Source organism: Pezoporus wallicus, unplaced genomic scaffold (assembly GCF_028554395.1).
Source record: "Pezoporus wallicus isolate ANWC-B61680 ecotype Strahan unplaced genomic scaffold, APGP_CSIRO_Pwel_v1 contig_3817, whole genome shotgun sequence".
Taxonomy (NCBI): domain Eukaryota; kingdom Metazoa; phylum Chordata; class Aves; order Psittaciformes; family Psittacidae; genus Pezoporus; species Pezoporus wallicus.
This window is the reverse complement of record NW_026635157.1, coordinates 1,474,461-1,486,816: the sequence shown is the minus strand read 5'-3', so window position 1 is coordinate 1,486,816 and position 12,356 is coordinate 1,474,461.

Here is a 12,356-nt window from a genome sequence, read left to right as displayed (position 1 = left end):
ACGATACAATTTTCAGATGTCTGTGGATGACAACTTGATAAGAAATGCGATTATTCGATTTGGTCAGGACACAGATACCAAAGCAGATGATAAATATATACAAATTAAAGAATTGTATGACTACAGTTAGTTTTGTGTTCTGGAAATAGATGGACATACAACAAAACTGAATTATTGTAAACTATAAAATGAGGAAATGTAGTTATTTTATTTTACTGGATATGTCTATTGAGATAGATCATTGTAGAAAAGAATTAAATGTTGACTTTAATGTAGTTGAAAAGTGGCTGAGTTCAGACATAGTCACTTACACAGACAATTAAATATTCCATATTAACAAGTGCATCAAATATGAACCTTAATGCTTTGTGAGAAAGTCAACAGCAATGCGAAGAAGAGTGACAGTTTCTCTCTGGATGTGGTAATCCAAGATGGGAATTCTCTTGTTTTTCTCAAAAACAAATAGCTCATATGAACAACCATCAGCAACAAAGGATCAGAGAAGCTGGACCACCCGAAGTGTTACCTGGGCTGTACATCCACAATGCTTATCAGCAAATTTTAAATGTTTCAAGGTGAGGTAGGTTTGCAATGACTTGCCAAACAGGAGGGTCTCTCAGATCAAACTCTTCCCCACTATTTACTCTTGAAAAAAAAGAGAAAGAATTGCAAGTTTGTGCAACACAACTTATCTAAAATGGGCATAGTGTATCAAATCCTGAGACAGAATCATAGAATCGTAGAATGGTTTGGGTTGGAAGGGTCTTAAAGATTGTCTGGTTCAAACTTCCCTGCCACAGGCAGAGACACCTTTCACTAGGCCAGGTAGCTCAAAACCCTGTCCAACCTGGCCTTGAACACTGGACAGGGATGGGGCATCCACAGTTTCTCTAGGTAACCTGAGGAATCTTCCTCACCAAAAAACTAAAGCAGGTTGATATATCATAAAAATTGTCTTAATTTATTATATCAAATATTAGACTGATTTTGTTTCTGTTAATTTTATTTCTGAGTACTGCAAGTATTATAGCAAGTATAATTTTTCATTTTTCTCTATTGGAAAGCATCTTTTCCTGAAAATTAAGTCATCATAACTTGGGGTACCCTCATGGGTAAAAAATGCTCATCACCATTCATTATACTGGCAAATATAACATGCTGTCACTTCTGACTGATGGGAGACAGAGGTATGTAGAGGACAACCTGTCAAATACATTGCTGATGTGAATTCAATTCCAATGAAATGAGCAGTCTTTTACTCCTTGAAAAGATGAACTGAATTCTGCCCTTAAAGGTTTTGACTGCATTGATTAAGTGAGGGGAGGTGCTTTGAATTTACAACAACACAAGCCCTAACCCTGAAGGAAGAGAAGAACTTTCAGGGTAAATAAATGCGAAGGATAGCATCATGTATTAGAAAAATCGTGGGCAACCAAACTGTAGGTAGACAGGGTGGTACTGGTAGTGAAGAGTCACCTGCTTCCTTGGCTGTGTGCAGCCTGCAGGGGAGGACTTAGTACCACTGCCAGCCCACTCCGAGGGCAGCAGTTGCTTTCTCTAAGACATTTACTCTTTCCCTGCCAATATATTATGATTCTTCTCTTTATCTTTGCCCTCCAGTAAACCCCTGGTTGGCTAGATGATTTCTGATTAAAAATACAGAGTAGAGAGATACTTTACTGGGTACCTAGACATGAATTTATTTGAAACCACATTTTTTCAGCTAGCCAGGGCTCATGGTAATGATGTTTGAGTATGATCAGTAACCCCTACAAATTGAACACAGATCTTAGCTACTGTCAATCACTGCCAGACAGAAGGGTCATACCACTGTCACTAGAAGTGAAAAAGGACCATTGTGTCAGAATTTTAAAGCAACTTGCTGAAAACTACTTTTCAGTTTTTGAGTTGCTTACTGTTACTGGCACTTCTTGAAGAAACATAGGTATATATGCTGAACTCTCCTGTGTGAACCCACAAAATTTTTTATTTCAAAAAAAAGATAAAGAATGAAAGAGAATAAAATGAGCATCCAGTGAAACCTTTTCTTTTTTTTTTTTTCACACTATCCATCTGGAGATTATAATTTAGGCTGGGATTTCCTTTAATTGTTTCATATTTCAGCAGCCTCATAGTTGGCCTTGGTTAGTTTTGCAGCTTGCCGGATGCATGAAGAAAAACTCAGGATTTTTTGTTCTTCGACCAGTGATGAAAAATACTCCTGTCTCCTATCAAACTATTAATTTTAAATGCTGACCATAAAGCGACAGAAACTACAATTTGAATTTACTGCCTTTAATGACTCATTTCAATCCTCTTCAAGATCAAACAGCTTTAGTTCACCTGCTACAGGTTAAATAGCCTATTCCCACATGCTGGCTCTATCAGAATGCACCTTTCTCTATGATAAGCCTACTATGAATTAAAATAAATATGGCTGCAGTAACATCATCATCTCAGAAAAGACTTCTGTTTCCAGGAATGCAATAGATGTTGCTAAATTTTCTCCAGATTTTTCAGAGAAAGAATTGTGGATAGGAAAGGCATAAGAATTTCAGACATTCAGTATTTTGAAACCCTAAGGATATAACATAAGAAGAAGGTCCCTCACTGCTAGTTGTGTACCATTATATGATTGGGAATATAATGTCACTGTGCAGAATATGAATACACTTCATATTTAGCAGAATGCATACAAAATTTTTAGAACTAATATTCATCTCAAAATTCTTAAACCATATTTTCTGCCTAACACGGAAGCTTTATATAATTTAGTGAAAGGTGACTGAGTGACATAAAAAGAGGCAGACACTTTCTGCCAGCCAGACACTTTCAGATTACCAGTCTTTCTTGTGGTATTTGTGATATTAAAGACTGGTTTTGTGTATTTATAGGTGTGTGGGAAAGTGACAAGGAGGGAATTGAAAAGGGTACAGAGCAATATCTATTTTATGTTAATGCTTTTCAGCACTTGTTAAAATTAAGGTGAGACAGAAATAAAAGGTTTTTTTTTTTGAGACAGGTTTAAATGTCTCAAATACTTAATACTAAAAGGGACAGTGGGTCCTGCTGGAAACAATAGTGGTAAACCATGTGGGCACAAGCCAAGACAGTTTTAGCATCTGTGCACTGTATCCCACCAGGCAAGTAATAACTAGGGAGTATGGTGCTAAGAGTTGACATTACAGGGCTTGTGCAGGTCCAGCTGTGCACCAGGGTAACAGGGATCACCCCTGGAGAAACAAGGAGGTGAAAGAGGGAAGGGCAAAGATGAGCTTTTTGGGGCTAACAGAAAGTCAGGAACTTCCTCTCTCACTGTTTTGTATCTGACAGGTTGCATGATATTTTGTGATTTCCCACGTGAAGATAGTCATTTGGACCTCAAATTCAAACTTTTGTTTTTATCAGGAGACTAAATTGTGAGTAACCATCCCAGACAGAAGAAAACAAGGTCATTATCTAAGATCTCTTTCCTCATACAAAATTAGTGGGGTAAAATGGGGGCATAAACTCACCCAGCTTCAACATCCAATCTGAAGCTTGATAAATTACTACAGAGGATATATGATGTGATTGCTTGTAGGGGCAGAGGACTGGACTCAGCGAGCCAAAAAAAAAACCCTCTTGGTTCTCTGTTCTACAAATGCACCCTGTGAACCACTTCTTGTTCAGCAGATGAAAAGGAAATCTACCAATATGCTTTCCAAAATTTAGAAAATATTTATCCAATGCCCAAATTTGCCAGTTTAGCACAAATTTACAGCATATGAAAGAGATCTGCCATTATGTCCTTAGAATACAGCATTTCCTAGTCTTCACCTCTGATTCTAGATGTAAAAGGACCAGGCAACAGACCTCAGAGTCTTTCTGTTCAGTTCTGCTCCCTGAGCCTCTGGAGCAGTGCTGAAAGCATGGCATTTAGTTGACTCATTATGTTAATTTGGGTTGCCATTCTACTCTTTCTACTGCCCATTAAGAAAGGAACCAAGAGGAGGGAAAGAAACAATCACCAAATGCAATTCAGTATGACAGCAAAATCATATTTTAACACTTTTGTAGCAACTGATAGAGCTCTACAGTTGACCTATAAATTTTGCATCCAGATACCAGCATTCAACAAAAAATATAATCTCTTGCTGTTGTAGCCTGCCCTACCTGCTGCTAAAAAGATGGAATGAAAGGGAATCTATTTTTCCCACTCTCTAGGGTGGTCTGAAATTTTTAATTTCATTGATAAATAATATTCACAGATATATCTATATGTGTTCACACTGAGAGACACTTCTCCTTCAGAAACATCAGTTTGCTGGTGTGAGCAGCATGTATTTCATTTACCTTTACAGTGCGTGAACTGTTTAGGAGCACAATTGTATTTCTCTCAAATTGTCACACAGAATTTAATGAACTTGACTCATCATAAGGCATAGCTTTAGAACAGGAAAAAATGTTCCTGTGTGCTACCATTTGAATGTGGACTTACAGATCTGTGTGAATGCTCAGTTCCTCTGCAGTTTTACTGTCCCTAGGTGGACAGAGACTGTTAACTGTAATCCTTTTGCTAAGGCATAAACAAGAACTTACCATTGACATGGTCTTCATTTCATCACACAGGCATATCAAGAAATACAGCATCCTGGATTCAAGGTATGCTTCCAGGACCCATTTTTATATTAATTTTAGCAGAAACAGATTCACTGCTGTCATTTAATTATGTGTGTTAGATAAGAGCTTAATCCAAACACATCATTGCTAATAAAAATATCCCTGCACATACTGGGATATCATAATAGGGCTGATAAGCATTTAGAGAGTATTTGTATTTCCTGTGTATCTGAAAAATCTTCCAAAAATGAAATTAGAAGGCTGGTGAGACCAAAATCTTTACTCTCCATATGTTTTTAGTAAGGCTGTTTCCAAAGCTAATTCTTCTATAGGTTCCAATGCTTAAAAAAAGAAAGAGAGAAAAAAAGTATCAGAGCCACTTTATACATTTTATAACAGGATTTTTCTCCCAGTCTAATGCATTACGCCTGGATTACTTCGTTATTTTTTCCAGACCTATGTCTGATCTACCAGGCTAGTCACAGAAAAATAGTCTTTGTGAAATCATATACTACCACAGACACCATTTTGGTTTGATTTAGTTAGGTTTACTGTGGGTATACTGTTTAATTTTCTTGACTTCATGTTTTTTGATAGATGAACAGATTGAAAATTCTTCTTCAATTTTTCTAGGCAAATTGTTTATGACAGTAAAAATCTGCTTTCTGAGTCGCATCATAGGTAAATAATTAATATGAAGAAAACCAACAAATTTCATTATAGCCCCCTTCATCAGTTTACTAGCACCAAAAAAAAATATTGTAGACAAACAAACCTTTTTAGAACTTTAGAGCAAAAGGAAATCCTATGGGGAAGGTTAAGAATTGAAGCATGATGAACAATTGAAGGAAATTGCCTTTCAGTAGTCATGACTGTTTAATCTTCTCTTCCTCTGATTGACGGTCCCACACCATAGTCACAGAGTATCCATTTATTGCTATAAATCCAACAAGCTTGGAGGTATATGGAATGGAACTCATGAGGAAATTAGCTGGACTTGTATTTCTCTGTTACAGTACTTTTGATTTGCCTACAGAAAATTAAAATGTACATGATGTCAGAATGTTCTGAAGTGTATAAAGCTAAGATTAATCAGTGGAAAAGTATGAAGAATGCCATAATACCTCATAACACTGTCAGTAAAGGTTTTGAGGACTATACAGCCCATGGGCGATTTCCTGTACGCCTGGGTTTGTTATTATTTATTATTCTTATTATAGTTTACCCAAGGCATCACATATGGCAGTCACAACTCTGTTGTAATTAAGTACTGTACAAAAAAACTACAGTGAGACTAGGGTAATTTGCGCTTCTTTGTTGTGCAAATGATTGTTTCCTGTACTCTGTAGAAAAACACCATATTGAAAAGCAAAAGTCCAAGCATCCAGTCATCAATATTTTTTCTTTTGATGATTTTCTTTGCCCTTCCCCTGAGAGCAGCATTCGACGTTTAAAGGCATTTCACAGGGTGCATATTTGGCAGGTCTGTCATCCTTGCCTTGCATGTCAAGCTGCAGTTCATTAGAGGAGGCCCATTACCACTGCTGTGAAGACAAAATGCTGGCAGAAAGCTGTTTGTCAGTCTCACCTCAACCTAAGCTGAGAAGTAGCCAAAAGCAGGTACTTGATGAGTTTTTAGTAGGAACAAGATAAAAGTGCTCTGTCAACAAAGCTGTATTTCCCTCAGCATACCCATGAGTCCCAGAGAGTTTCTCTCTCAAACTAACTACAGAAATTTTGCTCTGACAAAAGACCACTGTAGTCATTTCTTCCATATATCCCTTCCTTATTGCAGCAAATCTAAACATCCCAGCACTCTTCAGGGACAAAAAACCTCCAGACCTTTGCCCTCACCTTCATCCTTGCATAGCTATCCCTGACAATCCCTGATCTCTTTCTCTCCCAAGCACCCACAAAACATCTGTACTTGTAACCTCCATGCTGCTGAGCACTCCAGTCCCTCAGCAAGCTAGCCAGAGTGCTCCACAGAGAACAGAAATGCAATTACGGTCCTTTGGAAACTGGTGAATAATTAATTTAACCATTTTCTATTGCAGGTCGTTAATTTTTACAGCTCTCAGATGGCTTGTTATTGCAGAGAGTAAGCTTAATAAATCTTGAGCTGTAAGGGCGAGAAGTTGTGGACATAGGCATCCAAGCACAGAGTGACCGCAGAAACTCCAGATGTAGCTCATTTACCAGTAAGCACAAGGAGCTTGATACTGGTTTCATGCACATTTTAATGCATGCTTGAGTTTTACACTGGTGAAATTCAGCAGAAATGGGAGAAGAGAACTTTTAAGATGTAAGACTTCTGAAGCAGATTTTTAACATACAGAAATCAACATTAGTAAATCAAATTACTTGTTTTGCACGGATGATCTAAGCAATTAAAAAGATCAGGAAATAAAATTGTGAGAAATGATGAAAATGTAAGGGAATAAATTGCTTACAGAAGTGAAGCACAGAGTTTACAAAAATATGATGCCTTGACATTGGCCAGTCAAACTTCAGAAAGAAAGTATTCAGTAAGACTAAAATGTGGTATTGAAGGGGATACACCAGAAATGACTGCTGACCCTTTCAGTTAAGATCACCTGATCATAACCAAAGAGCTCTGGACTGATCAGGGAACAGTCCTAAGGCATAAATAAGACTGTCCTGACATGGCATGGATTGAAATTAAAAAAATAGGCAAAACTGTGGAGATTTCGTTAACTAGACAGCTGTCAGAAATGGTAAGGGGAAGCAGTAATAGGGGAATAATGTCAGCAAGAATGCTTTCACTTTTCATTTTTGAAGATAAAGATCGTAGAGACAAAGATAATCACATATCTTTTGAAACAATGAGTGTTGCTAGCTCTCAAGTATATTATGAAAGATTCTTGTTTGGTGATGACAACCTACATCTGATCTCAGATAGTATCAGAGAAAATACCCTCTGACTGTCTGATTAATCACTTACTGCTGCCTTCTTTTGAAGAATAGTCAACAAACTAAGCAGGCATATTTGATACTCCTACTCCTCAGAGACAGAAAGAAATCTGTTTGGATTTTTCTTGGGATGGGTTGATTTAACTGGAGTTGGGCTGGGAATTTCAAGATGAGAGAAAAGGGATAGGAAGCATTTAATATGGTTTTCATCAGAAGACAACAGAAAACAGAAAAATTCCAAGGATTCAGAAAGGAACAATACTGGGTCCTCCCCAGTTTACTCTGAAAATTATCAGATAGCTCATCTCTAAAGCTGCAAGTTAAATCACAGATGGAGGACCAATGAACCAGGTTAAGCTGGATCAGCAGAGGTATTTGTGGGACTAGAGAGGGTTCAAGATTGTTGGACCACTGGATACATTATCTGGTTTGAAGTTAAAAATTAAGATCGTTTCAGAGCCTTATACTTACACCTATATTCTGCCAGAAACTGGCAAAACAAAAATGCTTTGGCAATAGTCAGAGGGAGCTCCTGAATCAAAATAAAGACCTAAAAAATTAAATATAAATGTCTCACTGTCATTTGGTTTTCATCATAACAACTGAAACCTTGAAGCTTACAATATTGAAATACTGAAGAATGGAAAATCAAAGTGGCCTGGAGTTGTCAAAGCCTGGTCAGGAGCTAAATGACCAGAAAGAATTCAGTGAAAAAGGGAGATATAATCAGTTCTACATAACTCTCATTCTCTCACCTGTGTAAGCCAGTAGCAACCATATTGCTAATTCGTTTCTGTGTCCAGAGGACATGAGCCTGTAGCAAGTCTGTGCTGCAAGAGTATTGGTGATCCAGGTAAATATGTAGCAGGTTGCTCTTTGATTTCTGTGGTGCTGCAATTCAGACTCAGAGATGCCAGTCGAATTGGTGGCTGGTATAGTAATCCCCATCAATGCAACACAAAATCAGGCCATTCTATTCTGGTAGCCTTTTATACCTGCTCTGAACTTTATAACTTTCTGCTGTAAACAACAACAACAAAAAAACCACACCCTGCCCCTGGAAAATTCAAGATTTGAGAAATCTCCAGAGATAAGCACTGAAGAGCTAGAAGCATCTGGGCTTTAATACCATAAATTTAACTCTGACAGGCATCTGCAAACTGTACTACCAAAAGTGTATAGTGCTCCCCATAATATGGAGGACCAGTTTTAAAAAAGGTACTATTTTTAAAGGAAAACACTCTAAGTATATAGGTCACCACTGATCACCAGTCTGTGCTTCTCTTTCAGGTACAAATCTTATTTTTTGGAGGTCGGAGAGACACAGTTAGGAGAAATTTTTGTCAAGAGAAGCACTTTTCCAAAAGTTTGCTTGTCTTCCCAAGCATGTCATTTAGCAATTATTTGCTCTAGACAGGAAAAAATATTCACCCAAACCAGTGAGTTAGCAAGAAAGTTCCCCTAATGGCTTCTGTCCTAGTGGAGGAGCACATCTACTGGATAACTATTCTGATGAATTTTAAGCTCATTCTGTATTATTGTAGCATAGTATTTTTCTGAATATAATGTAGCATTCTTTATTGTAGCATACTATTTTCCTGAAATAAATAATTCAGTGCACAAGAGCTGTAGTCTTCAAACTGGCTAATTTACTCCTAGTCACAGCTGAACATGGGAGACATCCAGTGAAAAAATACCGAAGACACTGTAGGAATGAATGACTCACATGAAATGCAGCCACCTTCAGGATAAAGTGCATCACTGAAACAGGAGACAGAGACAGTTATAGCCAAAAGATGTGTGACATATAATATTGGAAAGCAAAGAAAGACATTTCATAGGCACGCTAACTTATTCTTTCAATGTTGCTTGCCCTTTCCACAGAACAATTAGAAATATTAAAATTTAATCCTTCAGTTTGATCTACCAATTCAAAAAGTACTTGTTCTTAGTAAAATTTCTGTCTGTTTCTGTATATATGAGATTTGTATACCACTATTTTTCACTGCTTCTGTATTCGGTTATACTTTTCCTTCTTCAAAATCTTTCAAATAAGCATTTTTTGCAAAAGTTGTAATATTTTTTAAACAACATATAAAAAAAAAAGTCTCCTCATTCTTCAGCTTTTCATAGAAAACACCAAATTTCCTATTCATTAAGTTTTATTTGACATGACACAGAGTTTCATGCTCCTGAATGAAAATTATCATGATGAAAAGCACGGATGCCTCATAGAAAGAATCCTGATGCTGTTCAGAGGAACTTCTGGCACTACCCGTCAACATCAAAAGGTAGAAAATAATATCTGATAAGATTAATTGCACAGAGATGACATATTTCTGCCCGTGGAAGTTCTCATGAATATCAAGAAGCTTCTTTTGCCTAATGACTTTAAGATATATTCAAAATGAGGTCAGGAAAGACTTTGGATAAATTCTTTCACTCACACATGGTGTACAGTGGCCCAAATACATGCCTTGTAATTTACCATATTTAACATATTTTAGATATTTAATTTTTTTTAACATTTTGTATCAAAACCAGTACAGAAATCAGAAAATAGATTTTGAACTGCAAGCATGACAGCGACAGATAATAGTCACTGACCGTCAGTCAGTAGGAAAGTAATAATAGTGATATCTAAAAATCTTAAAATATGTTGATGACAGGTCACAAAAGCATCATGGGACCAGGGTTTCCCCAAGGTAAATATTGCCTGATTAGGGAGGTAAGCCTCACATTAGACCCACATGCTCCTTACAACAACTGAAGTAAAGCAGAGAGTTTAGAAACTGAATTCTTCTTAAAAGCTTTCCCAAGGGGTACTGACTGATTTAATCAACCTTCTGAGGTTTGTTCCTGTCAGGTGCTGTAGCTGCCTCAGGTAGCATACCAAGCTGCTCACCCGTTATTAAACACCCTATTCTCTATCGCTGTTTAGATGTCCTTTCAGAGTTGACCTTACAAGACACTTATGCATCTTCTAATGTCCCCAACATTACAAGTGAGACATCTCTTCTGATCAGGCTTCAGTTTAGGTTCCAAATCATCACTCTGCTGTGACCACTGAAATACTCTGTGTTTTCATTCTTATTGTTTTTACCACAAGGAATATTGACATTTGATGGTAGCATTATACTTCAGAGAAGTAATTATTTTAATTTCTTTATATTTTAAGCTAAATTATCTTTCTGTTCACACATTATTCTGAACAAGTAAAGAAATACAGTTCTTCTGCATAGTTTTACATAACAAGAAGACCATTAACCAAGTTTTTATGAGTTTTCCTGAAATTTGTCCATGTTTGCTTGAGATTGGTGCCAGCTGGAAATCTTCCCAGTGCTGTTAAAAGCCACAGTTGACAAAGGCATCTTGCTTTTATTAGAATGTAAGGAAATTAAAAATAACTTCAGGTTTGGTAGCTGAAAGTTTCTTGCACTGCTCCTGCAGCACATTTTTTTTGGCCTAGAGCAGGAGGAAAGAACTTTCTAATAGATTCCACGTGGTGGCACTATCCGATCATGTTTGTAGTACTGCTTCATGCCACGCTACTTCATCATGTTAGGTTATGTGTTTAAAGACACACCTCCAATACACCCAGGACCGTGGAGGGTGGAGGAGTGTGGGAAAATAAAGGGGTAAGGGGACAAAATGTGTAAACACACTTGCCTGGCCGTTCCCTACACCTGATCAGTGCAGTCTGCCCTGGCTTCTCATTAAACCCCATTTCTGGGTATTTTTCTGGGTGAGTGACTTCCTATTCTGCGTGCGTCTGGGTGCATACAGCAACTGGAGCAGGACCAGGGGCAGTGCAGGCCCGGTCATCTCTGCTGCCAGCACCTGGAGAGGCTGGAGAACCTGCACAATATGCAAGGGGATGAATGTCCATGTGTGCAATCACTGGCAGCGATCAAACTCCATCAGCCAGAAGGTAGGATAAGAAGCCAATCAGCCAAATATTGGAGTGTCTGTAACATTGGAAAGACCAGGGGTCTGAGATTTGTCTACTGGAGGGAACAGGCTGTGAGATCCAGTAAATCCATAGGTCTGGACCAGCTGCAGGAGAGACCTTGTCGGAGAGTGTGCATGTTGCAAGTGGGAAAGGAGAGGAGCCTGAGGTCTGCTTCTGGTGATACCAAATGGCTGAAGCCAGCCCTTTGAGGGGAGTATGGTAGTTCCCTGTGTTTGTCCATGCTTGTGTGCTTTGTGTTGGTGTGTAAGAAGGACTCTACCACGTGGTGGAGCAGGATTCAGGCCTCAGGAGCTGGGATGCCCAGGTGTCAGCAGCTGAGGAGACTGCAATCCAGGGGCCAGACACTGGCCCAGTTGAGTGTATAGTCAGATACCAGACAGACCCACAGTTTACGGGCAGATACGTATTTGCATGTATTTTCTGCTAACAGACTTTCATTCTGATAAACCAGGAAGGAAACAGGATAAGGCCAGTCCTGTCATTAGTGTCTGCACAAGTGCTGTGGCTTTAGTCCCCATTAAACTGTGTGCAGTGAGTATGTGCACCTATTGGGAGCACACACTTAGCCATGCTACTGGCTGAATATGGAGCTGTGGCAGACTTGGTGCTACTGGAATTGGCAGCTCCTAACAGAATGTTATGAGTTTTAGATTTTTAGTACTTCTGCTTGCTTATGACCTTTAAATAATAACCTTTTAGTCCTATATTAAACAACATTGGGTATACACTTGTCATTCCTGTTTAGGAGTTTGAGTTTTTTTAATTTTCCAATTTAATGTAATTTATGATGCACAAATGAGTCAAAAACTGGCACAACAATAAATTTCAAATAAACATGAGTTTCTTA